Genomic DNA, 14624 nt, shown 5'->3' with positions numbered 1-14624 from the left:
TTATCAAGTTATTACATATGTGTTGTTTATGATCTTGCATGCTCTTCGTTACTAGTAGAGGCTCTGGCCAAGTTTTTACTTTTAACTCCAAGAGGGAGTATTTATGCTCGATAGTGGGTTCATGCCTGCATTGACACCGGGACGAGTGACGTAAAGTTCTAAGGTTGTGTTGTGCTCGTTGCCACTAGGGATAAAACATTGATGCTATGTTCGAGGATGTAGTTATTGATTACATTACGCACCATACTTAATGCAATTGTCTCGTTGCTTTGCAACTTAATACCGGAGGGGTTCGGATGATAACCCGAAGGTGGACTTTTTAGGCATAGATGCGGTTGGATGGCGGTCTATGTACTTTGTCGTAATGCCCAATTAAATCTCACTATACTTATCATGTCATGTATGTGCATTGTTATGCCCTCTCTATTTGTCAATTGCCCGACCGTAATTTGTTCACCCAACATGCTTTTATCTTATGGGAGAGACACCTCTAGTGAACTCGTGGACCCCGGTCCATTCTTTAATACTGAAATACAAATCTGCTCGCAATACTTGTTTTACTCGTTTTCTCTCGCAAACAATCATCTTCCACACAATACGGTTAATCCTTTGTTACAGCGAAGCCTGGTGAGATTGACAACCTCACTGCTTCGTTGGGGCAAAGTACTTTGGTTGTGTTGTGCAGGTTCCACGTTGGCGCCGGAATCTCCGGTGTTGCGCCGCACTACATCCCGCCGCCATCAACCTTCAACGTGCTTCTTGACTCCTACTGGTTCGATTAAACCTTGGTTTCTAACTGAGGGAAACTTGCCGCTGTGCGCATCACACCTTCCTCTTGGGGTTCCCAACGGACGTGTCAACTACACGCATCACCCACTATTGATCCATATGCTTCAACTCACACTTTCCGAAAACTTAATCCCATCTTTATAACCAGCCATTTACGCAATGGCGTTTGATGTAATCAAACTACCCTTCCGGTGTAAGTGATTTACATGATCTCATGGTCGAAGGACTTAGGCAACTATGTATCGAAAGCTTATAGCAAATTGAACTTAATGACTTGATCTTATGCTACGCTCATATGGGTGTGTGTCCATTATATCATTCACCCAATGACATAACCTTGTTATTAATAACATCCAATGTTCATGATCACGAAACCATGATCATCCATTAATCAACAAGCTAGTTATACAAGAGGCTTACTAGGGACTCCTTGTGTTTACATAACACACATGTATTAATGTTTCGGTTAATACAATTATAGCATGGTATGCAAACATTATCATAAACACAAAGATATGTTATAATAACCATTTTATTATTGCCTCTTGGGCATATCTCCAACAATCCTAGCTAAAATGGTCTTTTTTATTTTCCTCAAGCCATGTCCGCTGAGTAGGATCCATGTCGTCGGTCAAGAGGGTCGCCATGATCTTGGCCTCCTTGCCGAGCAAAGCGATTTTCTTCTTCGCGGCCGCACTAGTATTGATCTCTTTAATCTCGAGTTTTATTGGTTTGTATTTCGTAGTAGTTCTCGACGGCCTCTTCCTTTTACCGCTGCTTCCTCTCATCCCTCTACTCACTCAACACCTCCTTGTCGGCAAGGAGCGTCTTGATGGTCTCCATTATCGCTTGCGAGGAGGCATCTCGCTTCGCCTCTGCCTTAGAGCTCGTCCGCCCCCTCGACCTCTTCAGTAGTGCACTTGGGGCCTCGTCATCAACATCGATGACATTGGACTCGCCGATCGTGTTGGCGTCATAGGACACGTGTCATAGGACACGTGTCCGGTCAATATCCCTCAAAATATCCGACCATTAATACATCACATCTTATGCCCACTAATATATAAATTTGCATTCTAGCCCACAACTGGCTACCTCTTTATATATATACTCCGTATAACATAAGCCTGTCCTTGGTCAATTCCCCTAGCCCGTGCCGTAGGCCGACAACTCATCCTAATGATGTAGCCCTAGACGCTAGGCTCTACTAGCATTTGTTCCTGATTTGTAGAAGAACTTTTACAAGTCAATTTTACTTCACTAGTTAGTTCTATTTTTATTTTTAAAGAGAGATCCAACAAAATATTTATCCGCAACCGAACCGTATTCGTCTTGTATTCGGTGCATATTCGTAACAGCTAGGCTCGGATTCCGTATTTGTATCCGCAAACTATCTGCTCCGGTTCCGAATCCAGAAAAAATATGGATACAAATATGGTTTCACTACTATTCAATCGTGTCCGCTTCGTTTTCACCCCTATGTGTATAGCTCGTGCCACTTGGGGTAATTCTTGAGCGTCGTCCAACATTGGACCAAGTTGAAGTTCTTTTGCTCCTTGGAAACCTTGAATTAGCCCAAAGATTGGGTCATCAAGTTGGCAATATCCATGCTACTCACATTCCGCTTCTTCATCTTGTCGTAGGCGGCGTTGAACTTGGTGGTTTGCTTTTGGATCCACGCCCACCTTTTTGTGAGCGAGGTCTCACTCCGGTTGCTCACAAAAGGGGTATCGCCCAAATGCTTGTGCTCGTGGAAGTAGTTATGGATCTTCTTCCAAAATGTGCCACCCATTTGTTGGGCGCCACATATTGGATCTTGTCCAACTTCCATCCATGCCTCCTGAAGGCACGCATCCTCAAGCTCTGCGAAGTTCCCGGTCCGATGGAACGCTCCTTCGGTGACTTGAGGTAGCTCCTCCTCGAATAAAGGCGCCTCGTCGATGGAGACAGGGGCGGCCTCGGTGCCACCTTGGGTGACATTGTTCTGCGCCTGGGTGCCACCTTCCGTGCTGCCACTGCCATTGATTATGTCAGCCATGGTGGCATCCATGGTCTCGGCCCCATCGAAGTAGGACCGCCACATGCAAGGGGTGGCATCGGCATTGCTAACTCGATGAACGACACAAGGCGGCAAGCGAAATTATAGTTTCATACCGGATGCGAAGGCGAACCGGGTTGCATCGCCATTTCGTCGAGCAGGTTGTGGGGGACGGAAAGGCCATTCGACGTCAGCCGCCTTGGGGGCTTTCTTTCCCCGATACCCGACGAGACGCTGAGGTCGATGCTCAGGAGCGGAGGAGCACCCAAGGACTCGCTGACCTCGAGGGACTTCTCCCTTGAAAGCCAGGGCACTGTCCCTTGACAGTCGGCGGCTTGGACGCGGTCGAGCCATAACTAGTGGTCAGAACCTAGGCGCCCACCAGAAGTGCTGCTTGCGCCACCAGGGCCTCGATGTTCGCGCGTGCTTGGACGGTGGCCCGTAAGCCAATGCATCGGCCCTTTCTTGGGCCAGTTGGGGGGTGGCCAGCTTGGCCTTCACGTTCACCCGGCGCTTGGCCCTCTTACTCGACTCCATCGCCCGCTCCTCTGGCGACCTGAGTGAGCTCCTTTTTTGGCTTGGCCGGCGCGCCAAGGTCGGTGGCCTTTATCAGGCGACCGCTAGCACGCGACGGAGCCGTCACCTGGGTGGCGGGAGTTGTGGCAGCGACATCCGGCATGGAGTTGTCTTGAGCTACGCTCTCGCTGGAAAGAGTTGCGGCCTCCATGGATCGAGCTAGGGAACGAGGGACGGCGGCTGCATGAGAGTGGACAAGTGTGGATCGGATGCGGGGGTGTTTGAGGAAATAGATTAAAAACAATTATTAACATGTTGATTTCGATGCCGTGGGGATATCTCATCTAGGGGTTAAAGCATAATAGATTATTTCCAGAGTGACTAACCCACCGGAGGCTTATGGAATGCGAAAACGGATTCGGCCGGATATTAGTAAAACCATATCATTTTTCTCGAAGAGGTGTGTCTATGTGGAGTAACACTACGGGCAACAAGAATTTCTTACAGACTCATCTGATCGTCCATAGACAGTCGCCGCTCTCCAAAACCCTAGTCATCACCACTTCAACCTGCTCCATAGATAGGTTCCCCCTCCTCTGGTCAGCTTCGCCGACATCGGGAGGAGTGGGGAACCCAATCTATGCGTGGAGTTTCCAATAAAAGTAGTGTTTTCGGTTGATTATGTTAGGATTTTAGTAGTCTTCTTCTTGTTGGTTTCCCCTCAATGGAGATGACATCGTCTGCAATAAGTGATCTTTGGGCTTTCGTTCGACGACGAAATCTCCTTCCCGACGTCAATGGTGGTGTTGAAAGATTACAATCCTCTAGGTATGTGCCTTCGGATCTTGCTTCGCCAGATCGATTTTGGAACTTTTGTCGTTGTTGCCGTGAGGAGGATTATCCTCGTAGTTTTTGTCCCGGCTGCTACGTCCTCGACGATGGTGATTCGTACTCTCGACTCTCCATCGACGTTGACATCCCTGACATACTAGTGTTGGTACTCTTGTCGATGTTGAATGACTGCTTTAATGGTTGCGCGCGTGCACGCAGCCTTGACATTGCGGTTCAAATTAAAATTATGGGAGAACCTTCGTTGGTATTAATAGGTTTATGGTTCGTTATCTATCTTTGGCTGTCTTCAGAAGAGTATAAGATTGTGTTCTGGAAGAAGAAAGAATTTGAAGACCTCAAAGATTTATTACTATCTTTTAGACTTTATTTTGTAATCGTTGGAGTCAGCCTGTGTATCTCTACCATGTATTATTTGTTACTATGAATATATATGGTATTGATTGTCAAAAAAAAAAATTCTTACGGACTCAGATGTCGGCACAATCACCTAGGGCTGAAACAGGCTTCTGTCCGTAAAAATTTTGTAGCCACACTAGTTCGGTAGGTCTAGCTTTATTAGTTTAGTGTATTTGTTGAGTTGGCATAAAACTGCCACTTTTCTGCTCAAATTTCGAAAAACTACTACTTTTCGTTTTTCGAACAGAATCTTACCATTTTAGAACAAGTTTTTTTTGTAATGTGCACCAAAATGGAACTAAATCAAATTTATAGCTTCTCTGAGAGGGGATCCTACCGCCGACATGGCAACGACGGAAAGAGACTAGCAAAGGTGCATACTTCATATGGTTGTAACTTTTGAAAAGAAATAGGGGCAAGATATTAAGAAAATCATATCGCGGTCCATGGTCGGAGCACCTCTCCCGCACCTCGTCGCCTGCCCATGGCCCCAAGGCTCGTCAACGTGGCTCTAGTGCCCATACCCGGCGGATTCCCGTCGTGCGGAATCCTAACGCCGCTTCTCGCCGGGCTGCCAATGCGCACGGCTACGCATCCCAACCACGCTCGGCTTCCCAGGTCACATGCCTTCCTACGTGGCGCCACCCCCGTCTCCGACTGCTCCTCGCACGTCTTCGGTCAAGTCCGGCGAGATCTACCTGCCCAGGCTCCATCGGCCGTCCGTTCGCGACAAGGACGACGATGCTTCTCCTCCACATGTGCCAGAACAAGGAGTAGGGAGGAGCAAAGGTGACACTCGGCAAGTAGGGAGGAGTGGTGGCGACACTCGTCCACCAGCAGAGGCGAGGTCACGAGCTCTTGGAGTAAAACAAGCGTGTCATGGTGTGATAATATTGGAGCAACATACCTATCTTCAAACCCAGTCTTCCACACGAGGACAAAGCATATTGAGGTGAACTTTCATTTTGTTTGTTTGTGAGCGTGTTTCTCAGAAGCGACTTCAGATTCGGTTAATCTTCTCTAAAGATCAAGTTATTGATATTTTCACCAAACCACACTTTGTATAAGTTTTGCAAGGAAAGGTAATAGAATACATAGTCTGTATACTTGTACATTATACCATATATAAAAGTTGATCAACTTAGCGCATCTCTTAGTGTTTTGGTAACTGTAGATGGGCTATTAATCACCACTCTTGCTGCCACGCGTAGATACATATCTTTCCTCCTCTTTATTTCAGCTTATTTATTCTCTTTTGGTTCTTTTTTTTTTCACGACAGATGTTACCGGTTACCGGCTACAGATTTGCCTTATCTTTCCAGTGATTGTGATCTTGCCGTTTATAGCGGTGGGCGGTGGTCAAAGCGGCACAGAAATATCCAGAATCTCCACCGCTTTAAACTCCAAAATAAAACTTAGAAAATGGACTCAATCAGCTCCCATCTTTGTCGCCCGCTCCGTCCAGCCAGTCACACGCCACGACTCCACTTGCAGCAGTCACAAGCGTCCACCCGCGTTGTCTTCCTCGCCGCGCTCCTCAGTCACTGCCCACGGTGCCATCCCTGCCCACCGCGTGCGCCGCCACCAGGAGCCTCATCTCCGCTCTCCAGCCGGAGGAGGTACTGGTTCTTGAAGCGGTCTGGAGCAGGGTGTACAGAGGTAGGCTTGCCACGGGGGAGACGTGGAGGGAAAGCTGGAGGCCAGCACGGCCCGGCGGCTGGGAGCCTGGGAGTCGTGGGCGCGTCTGCTGATCCTCCCTGTCCTCTCCTCACATCTGGGCTTTTTTGGAAGACTCGATGGAGGCTTGTCACGACCCCATGTCTATCCAAGGCCCTCAAGACCAAGCGCAGGACTGATGAAAGGCAGAAGATTCGGGAAGCCCATCTCCGTCGCCAGACCCAGCCCAACGGCCCGTGAACCCGAGAAGAGCATCGTAGACACACTAGTTATGTGACCAACTTGGAGAGCAAGACAGTCATTCTGATTGTAATCATAACTGAACTCCTGTGGAGTCTCTCTCTTCTTCCTCCTCCGATTCGTCGGATTCTGAACCTCCCAGCGTGACGCTGCGGAATCTGTATCGTGTATCGGATAATCGTATGAGTAGAGTGATCGAGGATCTCACACTTGGTATCAGAGCCACATATCTTCGGATTTGTGGTTCGGGCGCCAGCAAAAAAATCCAACAAAGCGAGAGATCTGAGAGGTTGGAGGCGAATTGAGGGCGGATCTACGGTGGTTGGGATCTCCCTGTAGAATCACACCGTGTTTCCAATCTCGTGGTGGCAGAGAGGTGGCCGACGACAGCGGCGACCAAGGAGGCGATCGGTGGAGCGGATCATTCGAACACAGATTTGCGGCGGTGGGCGGTTACTCGCGATCATCCCCATGAGTGGTAAAATTCCGGCCTAACGGCAGATCCGTGTGTCTTTGGTGGCGATCTTCTGCGGCGGCGGCTGACACTTGTCCCAGGCGCGGCGGTGTGGGGGCAGGTGGAGGAGATGCAGGCGGTGCAGGCGGAAATCACGGTCCTGAAGAAGCAAGGTGAGGAGTTGCAGAAGCAGTGTGTTGAGACTACAACAACTCTGAAATCCATCAACGAGACCTTGAAGCAGTTAAATTCATGGGTGCCTCAAGTCGATGGATCACTGAAGAGCATTCAAGCAGCTGTGGATTCAGTAGGAGCTCGGGTGACTGCATTGGAGGCGGATCGTGTGGCTGCGGATGACTTGCGCACGCCGGCCGTGGAGACTGACGACTTGGACAATGATAAGAGCAGCAACACCTTGAGGATTGCAGTACCCACCAACAACATTGCAAGTCGAAGAGGGTTTCCACACACACCAGTCAACTTCAACTTGGGTGTAGAGTCTGGTCATGCGAGTGCATTTGAGGACAGTGGATATCCAAGCTCGAGGGGAGGCAGCTACAGAGCACGACCGCCGAAGACAGAGTTTCCAAAATTTGACGGTGAAAATCCGAAGTGGTGGAAGAAGGTATGCGAGAAGTACTTTGCTCTCTATTCAGTGGATCATGAAACATGGGCAAGCTTTGCAACAATGCATTTTGTCGGCAATGCAGCGTTGTGGCTGCAAACGTATGAGGCTGAACATGATGTGGATGGCTGGGAGGAACTCTGTGTGGCAATCCATAACAAATTCGGTAAAGATAAACATCACAAGTACTTGGAGGCTCTGGAACGCTGCAAACAAACTCATACGATGGGCAAGTACTATCAGAAATTTGAGGCGCTCAGGCACCAGGTGTTGGTACACAATAGGCATTACGACGAAGCCTACTTTGTGACCAAGTTTGTAAATAGCCTCCGACATGATATCCGTAGAGCAATCAGACTTCACTCCCCCAGGACAGTCGATGCGACACTTGCTCTAGCGGAGAAACAAGAGGAATTGTTGGATGAAGATAGACCTTTCAACCATACCAGGTCGAGGTATGAGCACAGACTGAACTACAATCGAACAGGATTCACGGGTAAAGGGATGTTGGGGCATGCACCAGAAGAAAAATACAAGAACACAGAGGAGCCAGCGTCTCAGTAGGCGAAATGGAATGAAAAACTGCAAAAATTACGAGAGCGCAAGGAACGTGGGGAGTGCTTCAAGTGTGGAGACAAATTTGTTCCAGGCCACAAATGCAAAAAAACAGTGCCTCTGCACATTGTAGAGGAACAAAGCGAGAGCTTACACTTGTCCAGCTCCGACGATGAGGATAATGGCAATGTAGCAAGCAGTAGTGACGAGTCGTTTATGCACATTTCCCAGTATGCTCTTGCGGGTGCAACATCAAAGAAGAGTATAAGGCTCCAGGGGACAATAAATGGTAAACAAGTCCTCCTTCTCATCGACTCAGGTAGTTGTGGGAGCTTCGTCAGCAATACTGCAGTAGAGCAGTTGGGGTTGGCAACCACTCAAGTGCAACCGGTCACAGTGCAAGTAGCTAACGGTGCAACATCACAGATCACAACAGCAGTGACTGACCTCAGCTGGGAGTGTCAAGGCAGTAAATTCAAAGGGGACTTCAGGGTATTCCAGATTCCATGCTATGACATAATTCTGGGGATGGATTGGTTGAATGACTGTGGGAAAATGTGGATTGATTGGCCAAAGAAAAAGTTAAGATTCCGACACGAAGGGAAACGAATTACCCTGAAAGGATGGTCTGATAAAGTGACCAGCTGTGAGCAAATATCTATGACAGAGTTGCAGCAATTGGTCGACGATAGAGCAGTGGCTCAGGTGGTGCAATTGTGCCCAGTATCCGATACTGTTGAGGCAGATGCAATGCCATATGAGATCGAGGTGTTGCTAAAGGAACATGAGGAGTGTTTTGCTACTCCTAAGGATTGCCGCCGAGCAGGGCATTCGACCACAAAATACCACTGATGGCGGGAGCACAACCTGTCAACGTCAAGCCATACCGATATAACCCACAGCAGAAGGATGAGATCGAACAACAAATCAAAGACATGATCAAGCAAGGTATTGTTCGACCCAGCCAGAGTCCTTTTGCTTCCCCTGTAATTCTGGTAAAGAAAAAAGATGGAAGTTGGCGCTTTTGTGTCGATTATCGACAGCTGAATGCAGTTACAGTGAAGGATCGCTATCCCATGCCAGTGGTGGATGAATTGCTCGATTAACTATCCGGGTCCATCTACTTCAGTAAGTTGGACTTACGATCGGGATATCATCAGATTCGTATGGCTGAGGGAGAAGAAGGGAAGACAGCATTTAAAACACAGTGGGCATTATGAATTTCGTGTCATGCCTTTTGGTCTTACCTCTGCCCCGACTACCTTTCAGTCAGCAATGAACACAATATTCGCTCACATAACTCGGAAGTTTGTCCTCGTGTTTGTGGATGATGTGTTGATCTACAGCAAGAATCTTCCAGAACATGTAAAGCACTTGAAACAAGTCTTCCAAATACTTGAGCAGAACAAGTTGTACCTCAAGAGGTCTAAATGCACATTTGCACAGAAAGCCTTGGAATACTTGGGACACATAATCAGTGGTGGGGGCGTGTCCACGGACCCAGCGAAAATAGCAGCTGTGCAATAATGGCCGCAGCCAACAAACCTGAAACAGTTGAGAGGATTTCTGGGGTTGGCAGGATATTATAGGAAATTCATCAGGCAATTTGGAGTGATCAGTCGTCCCTTGACTAATCTCCTACGCAAGAACATACCGTTTGTCTGGTCGCCAGTGGTCAATGACTCATTCCAGTCACTCAAAAAAGCATTGGTGCAAGCTCCTGTGTTAGCACTGCCAGATTTCAAGAAAGAATTTGTGCTGGAAACTGATGCGTGTGCCACGGGGGTAGGGGCTGTTCTCATGCAAGAAGGCCATCCTCTGGCATTCTCCAGCAAAGCATTGGGGCCCAAAAACCAAGCACTATCGATCTATGACAAGGAATGTTTGGCTATACTGCTTGCCATTGATAAATGGAAGACATATTTGGCACACAGGCCTTTCACAATCCATACAGACCAGGGCAGCTTAATCCATCTAGGGGATCACAAGTTTAACACCATGATTCAACAAAAAGCCTTTTTCAAGCTACTTGGCCTGCAGTACAAGATAGTCTATAAAAAAGGAAGCACAAACACAGTGGCGGATGCTTTGTCGAGGCGACCACAAGAACTCTGTGCGATCTCCACCAGCACACCAAAGTGGATGGAAATTGTAGTGGAAGGGTATCTCAAGGATGAGCAAACCAAACAACTTCTCACTAAGGTGAGCGTGCATGGCACCAATGAACAAGGATTCTCCCTCTCTGATGGAGTAATTCGGAAGAATGGCAAGATATGGTTAGGAAACAACAAAGAAGCTCACAAAGCAATGTTGTTAGCGTTGCACAGCAGTGGTATTGGTGGGCACTCAGGGTTCAGAGCCACATACCACCGAGTTCGCCAGATGTTTGCTTGGCCCGGACTGAAACAAGCAGTGATGGCTTATGTGCAGCAATGTGCTACTTGTCAATAAGCTAAATCAGAACACACCAAGACACCAGGCAAGCTTCATCCACTCCCTGTTCCTCCTGAAGCTTGGCACACAGTTGGTTTGGATTTCATCGAGGGTTTGCCACTGTCAAACAAATTTGACACGATCTTGGTGGTGGTTGACAAGATGACAAAATATGGGCATTTCATTCCTCTCAAGCACCCTTTTACGGCAGCTTCGGTGGCACAGGCTTATATGGACAATGTGTATCGTTTGCACAGCATGCCGAAAGTGCTGATTTCTGATCGTGATAAAGTGTTCATCAGTCAGTTTTGGCAACAACTGTTCCGGTTGGCAGACACGACACTGAATATGAGCTCTTCCTACCACCCCCAGACGGATGGCCGGACCGAGCGCCTCAACCAGTGTTTGGAAACATTCTTGCGTTGCTTCGTGCATGACAATCCCAACAAATGGGCGAAATGGTTGTCACAAGCGGAATTCTGGTACAACACATCGCTTCACTCTGCTCATGGTCGGACTCCATTTGAAGTGCTGTATGGTAGGAAACCAAGACCCTTTGGCTATCTGGAACATGACCAAACAGGCAACCGGGAGCTGGACGAGTGGCTAGCGGAAAGAGCACATATGATACCAGAAATTCAACATCACTTGGCACGAGCGCAACAACGGATGAAGGCAGAGGCAGACAAGAACCGCAGTGAGCGCCAGTTCGAAGTGGGTGACTGGGTGTATCTGAAACTGCAACCTTATGTGCAGCATACAGTAGCCAGGCGACCATGCCAGAAGTTGGGATTCAAGTTCTTTGGACCATTCAAGATTCTCAAGAGGGTTGGCAATGTGTCATACAAACTTGACCTACCAGAGTCAGCACGAATCCATCCTGTGATCCATGTATCACAACTCAAGAAAGCAGTGAAACCTGAGGCAGTGGTAAGTAAAAATCTACCAGCAGCCTTACTATCGGATGATATTGCAGTGCAGCCGCAGCGCATCATTGGGGAGCGGACGATCAAACAAGGGAACAAACAGGTGTGTCAACTGCTAATCCAGTGGAAGGGGTGGCCTGAAGAATGCAGCACCTGGGAGAACGTCTTTGTCGTCGTCAACGCGTTCCCGCATGCACCAGCTTGGGGGCAAGCTGGTACTCGAGGAGGGGGTATTGTCACGACCCCATGTCTATCCAAGGCCCTCAAGACCAAGCGCAGGACTGATGAAAGGCAGAAGATTCGGGAAGCCCATCTCCGTCGCCAGACCCAGCCCAACGGCCCGTGAACCCGAGAAGAGCATCGCAGACGCACTAGTTATGTGACCAACTTGGAGAGCAAGACAGTCATTCTGATTGTAATCATAACTGAACTCCTGTGGAGTCTCTCTTCTTCCTCCTCCGATTCATCGGATTCTGAACATCCCAGCGTGACGCTGCGGAATCTGTATCGTGTATCGGATAATCGTATGAGTAGAGTGATCGAGGATCTCACAAGGCTGAGCCGTCCGACAAGGGTAGAAGGGGCGGAAGAGATGGAGACCGCGACGTCCAGCGACAGGGATGGAGGCGGCCACCGCCGGGGCGCACGTCGCGGCGTCCACCAGCGAAAGGGAGGCAGGCGGGGCGGAAGGGATGGAGACCGTGACGTCCAGCGACGGGGATGGAGGCGGCCACCGGCGGGGCGGAGTCCGTGGCGTACGCCAGCGAAAGGGAGCTGGGCAGGGGTGATGGAGACCATGGCGTCTACTGGCGGCGGCGCCTTACCTCCCACTCGACTGGTCCAACCTCCATGGAGGGCTTGGCGGTCGCCCTCAATACCATGACAATCGAGCTGCTCGCTCTTCTTTTCTTTCAGATCAAAGATGCCTTAACCCAAAGGTGCAGGTAAACTTAGCTACCTCTGCTCTTTCTATTTTCTTCCTTTCTTGCTGTGTTGGTATTCCAAAAAGAGTTGCGGTCTGTGTGTTTGAATGAGGCTTTGTGCTATGGATAGAGTAATGCCTCTGGCAAGTTCATGTCCCATTACCTGTGGTGTTTTAGTTTGGTGGTAAAAAATTGAGATGACATCCAGTTCCTTCTATGAGATCCGCATTACCACACGAGAAGAGCTGCAGACAACACCAATAATATTAGGAATTTGGGATGTGACAATAAAGCTTAACTTGCCGTTCACGTTTTTTCTAATAATTGCTCTTGACGTCAGTGCACCTTCTCATATGTTATGTTAACATCTTCTATATCATCATGGTGTACAAATATGAAGCAATATTGTGGACAACTCAAGAGTACAGTCATTTTCCATTTGCACTCATGGGTTAGGCATTACAGCGACTTTATGGTGTTATTCAAATATGGAGTGTTGATTTCTCAATTGAAATATCTCTGTAAAAGCTGATTTTTGGATTTGCTAATTTAAGAAGCAGATAAATTTCCACGAACAACACATGTCACCTCTAATGTGATATTATTCTGAGCACTATTTCCTTGAAAATCTGAGTGAAATGTACTCTTTCCCTTTATCTAAAATAATTTTACAGTTCTGCTAACAAGAAAATTTATCAATGTAGGTTCCTGCAGGCTAAGATGGCAAGCGTGAATAAATACTCTGTTTGTACAGAGAATGACACTGTGCTAACGCCATCCATCTTCGATGTTTCTGGTAGATGGATCATATTAGTCATTACGCGTGCTATCCTGAAGCTCCGATTTTGATGGTAAGATCTTATATTTTCTGAATGTTCTTTGCAGTGGCAGTCAAAGAAGATATGTGTCAACACAAATGTTCTTTCGGTGACAATACAAGAAGATTGGTGTCGATCTTAACTGCGGTGGAAATAAAACATCTCCATGGTGATGCTTATAAGTGCCTTAGATGTTCGTATATATTGGATCAGCCTAAGGTAATCTTACTTTATAAATTATTTTTCGACATGAATTTAACCAATTGGTATTTGTGTCTTTAATGGAAGGTTCATGGTACTTGCTTTAGGGTTAGGTTTGTTCTTTTTGGAATAACAACTGCTAAAACTACAATAGTTAGATGGTCTATGGACATGAAATGGTAGCTAAGTTTTCATTCCCCCTCCTCGCCAATTATAGCAGTATAAATGTGAATGGACGGAGTTCAGCTAGAATCTTAGCAGATGATAACTTCTTTTCCTCACATTCAGCCGATGCATACATATGGATATGCCTTTGTATATGGGACCAGCCTAAGAAATGTCAAAGTGCTCTCAACTTTCAGTTTAGATACTTCCACTGGTGTACTATGTTCGCTTCCAGCATATAGGCAACTTTCTATATTTTTGATGGCAAGGTTTTATCTAGATGCACGTGTATTCCCTTTACAATTTTCTTTTAATCAAATCAAGCTAGCACCTAGCTTTCATGTATCCTGCAGTATGCTATATACCGTCTTAAGTCTAAGTCACCATGTCATCCATAGAAAGTTGATTGTTTATTATTTAGTACTCTTAATACGTCCACGGCAGATGGAAGAACAAGAAAATTACGAAAAGGTTGAGCAATATCAGTCGATAACCTCCTTTTGAATAACATCGAGATGCAGCGCCTTGTGGTGTTCATCACACACGGATGGGCGATGAGGAGCTTGCTTCCATCGGGTCTGCCTAGGACGGATAACGAATGTTTGTTTGGTACTTTCTTTCTTGCATCTCTCACTACATGGCAGTGATCTTTTTTAAATCTATGTAGACACACAACAAGCTCAAAAGTGTGTTTTCAGCAGGCTACCTGTTGCATAATTACCACAAGGCTCCGCGATGTTGAATCTAAATATCAGTGGCCTTTTTACCTGCAGATTTTACAACAGAGATTAATTATATGTTCGGAAAAAGGCCACAACTAGGTAAGTTGGTCATATCATCTTCAGATCGGTTTTGCTTCTACTTTCCAAAGGAATATCATGTACTCCAGCAATGGTAGTTGTGAGAACAAAAATGTAACTTATAAGTTCAAAACTACCTAAACTACTAATGTTACTGAACAGGAGTCCTAGAGATATAAGCTTTCAGAGTTTCATGATTGCAGTTGGATTGATTAT

This window comes from Lolium rigidum, chromosome 6 (assembly GCF_022539505.1).
Source record: "Lolium rigidum isolate FL_2022 chromosome 6, APGP_CSIRO_Lrig_0.1, whole genome shotgun sequence".
Lineage (NCBI taxonomy): Eukaryota > Viridiplantae > Streptophyta > Magnoliopsida > Poales > Poaceae > Lolium > Lolium rigidum.
The sequence above is the reverse complement of the archived record's forward strand: the minus strand, read 5'-3'. Positions refer to the sequence as shown.